Here is a 2,977-nt window from a genome sequence, read left to right as displayed (position 1 = left end):
TTGTTTGGATTAATATTATTTAGCATCAATAAGAATTTTTGCACCATCCATTTAATTTTACAACATGTTCATCAAGCTTGGCTATTTCTCTCCGACCAATTTGCAATTCAATCTAGGACACAGATTTTTCACCTCAAGAGGCAACTCCAAAATGTACATCAAGGTTCCAAAAGTTGCGCTCAGTATGTTGAAGCTGCCAAACAATTTGCTGCTCATCTTGCAGCCGTCGGACATCATGTGGATGATGATGCTCACATTGACTATGTGGTAGGTGCACTCGATCCTTATTTTAACCCATTTACCATTTCCCCATTATTTGCAACCCATGGTAAGTCTTTTACCTTTGAGGATTGTTAGGATTTTGAAAAAAAGGTTAATTAAGTGACAAAATAATTCGGGATACAAATTGTTTTGGGGAAAATTTGATCAAGGCATGGTTGTGAAAGACTTCTCCAGAAGCTCGTCTGTAATGGTGTTTGAAGAGCAGACGGATGAGGTATTATGTGGGGACCACCGAGATGCTCGTGTGCAAGCTAATCTGATGTATGTACATACGAGATATTTAGAGAAGACCTAGAAGATGTGATTAAGCCTAATCAATCATAATAGAAGGCCTATATAATGTGGTTAAGTTTAATTAATTAAGGGAATGAGCAAATCAAAATTTCTTTAATTGGAATTAAAATCGGATTTGATTCAATTCTTTATTCTGCACATGTCTCAGTATTTTGACCAAAACTTTCGGGTCAAGTATCGAATTGAGGTGAAACCAGCGACATTTGAAAACTAACTCAAAATGTGACAAATCTCTTTGTGAGAAATGATTTTCCTAATTCAAATGTTTACTATGCCAAAATCTATAAGGACAAAAATATTAACGAATCCTATTCCAACTAGTACTATGTTTTATTGTAGTCTATATATAGGGAATTGCTATTAATGAAATTATAAGTATTTCTTCATTAGAATCCCATGTGCTAAGAGAGCATTTAAGATATTGAGTGTTAGGATTAGTATATTTTAGAGTAAAATGTTGTGCTCTTATTACAGATCGTCAACAACGTAAAAAGCCTATCAAAGGTTCCAGTTAAGGGGATGCACTTCAAGAAGATTTTCAAGATAGGAAACAAGCGGGAAACTTGTTGATCTTACATAGTCTAAGATTTGCAAAGGGTTATAAGTTTCCTTGTGTTTGTAATTTGTATCTTCTTATAGTGATTTCTTGGGTTTGATTGCTGTAACACCCCCAAATCTAGCCTTGAGCAGTCCGGTAGGGTTATTGGCAATTACCCCAATATAGCTAACTGGTAGCTAACTGGGGAACTACCCTCTAAGCATAATCAAAGTTTATGCATAAGATGGTAAAATAAATCTAAGAAATCTAATAACCATAAAGGAAACATACATTATCATCGAAACATATACACGAAGCAACTACAAATAACCTGATCAAACCTATGTGCCATATTCCCCTAAGAGTGATTTTCAAATGTTTTAGAAACGCTAATTTATTTCTTTGGTTTTTTTTTTATACTTCATGCTTCAATATATTGTATGAACTTGTTTAGAGCCTAGGATGTAGTTTTTAACATGGTAACATGATGATAGAAGCCTAAACTTTTAATTTTTTACTCTGCTCGAATGTTTTCTACCTATTCTGGCCAAACGTTTGCCCCCGTGACCGAACATTCGCTCCTTGGAAAGAACGTTCAACCAGGGCCCAAAATGCATAAAAGTTTTGTGACCTTTTAGCTAGACGCATTCTCTTAGGACCTTTTGTGTTTTTAGTAAACCCTATAGCACTGCGTATAACGATAACCATGTTTCGTTATAGCAGCGATTAGGAATGTCGAAGGACTCAAGCGAGCGTACGAGGTAAGTAAACACTAACGACTACTTTCCTTAAACATGTGTGATATGTCAGCTGACTAAACACACGTATGATATAAGCATATTTACTCTTTAACGTAACTTGGTAATTGTCTTAATAATTGGGTTAATAAGATGTATCGTATGACATGATGTACGTGCAGTATAATGGCCAATTGACTATAGACTTACTATATATACTTGATTCTATGGTCAAATGTGTGTAGATGTGTTATATGGGCCTCCATTGATTGTTTTGTGACCCGCGTAGTCATGATTTGTGGATCACTACAGGACGTACATTGTTGGTAGCGTGGGCCATCTGAGGTCGGACTCGGTCCGGCTGCTAGTATATGGACGATAGCGTACAATGATCAAGATATTAGCATTGTATTACAGGTCCTTTGGGACAATGCCAACTCTACTGAGAATTGATAATATTTTGGGTAGACCATATATGATAGTTATGACCTATTAAAGCATTAGTTTTATGTATTAAAACTTATAGGCGATTGCCGTTAGAATTACACCCCTTCATTTCAAGTAAAACAATACTTTTATGGTGTATTAACAAAGACTACCTCATTTAAATTCTTATTGAAACTGTACATTAATTTCTGTTCATTAATAATTGACTCATTTCATACAAAATTATGAGGTTTAGTTATGAAGTCTTTAGACTTACGCAGTTATCATATCTTGTAGGAAACTCATTCCTAAGAAAAGGATAGTGGCGAGATTTCCACTCCAGGTTATTGAGATAATTAAGACAAAAACCAACTATGTGTAATCCGATTTGATGATGATACTTATTTATTTGATGATTTTAGATTCCTCAGAATTACTTCACATTCCTATGCATTTACTCTGATTATGCTAGAAGCCTAGAGAGGGATGGTTCCTCAGTTAGCAAGTTTTGAAGTAATTGCCAGTAACCATACCATACTAGTTAAGGCCAAATTTGAGAGCGTTACACTACAATCCCAATATTTTTAAAATTTCTATAATATCTACCTTATTTGAGAATTAGTTAAGACAAAAAAGTCAAAAGGTTTACTATTGGATTGATAGATTTATCCGTTTTATTTTAATTTTTTCAGTTTCAATA

Source organism: Corylus avellana, chromosome ca11 (genome assembly GCF_901000735.1).
Source record: "Corylus avellana chromosome ca11, CavTom2PMs-1.0".
In the NCBI taxonomy this organism is placed as follows: domain Eukaryota; kingdom Viridiplantae; phylum Streptophyta; class Magnoliopsida; order Fagales; family Betulaceae; genus Corylus; species Corylus avellana.
This window is presented reverse-complemented; position numbering follows the sequence as displayed.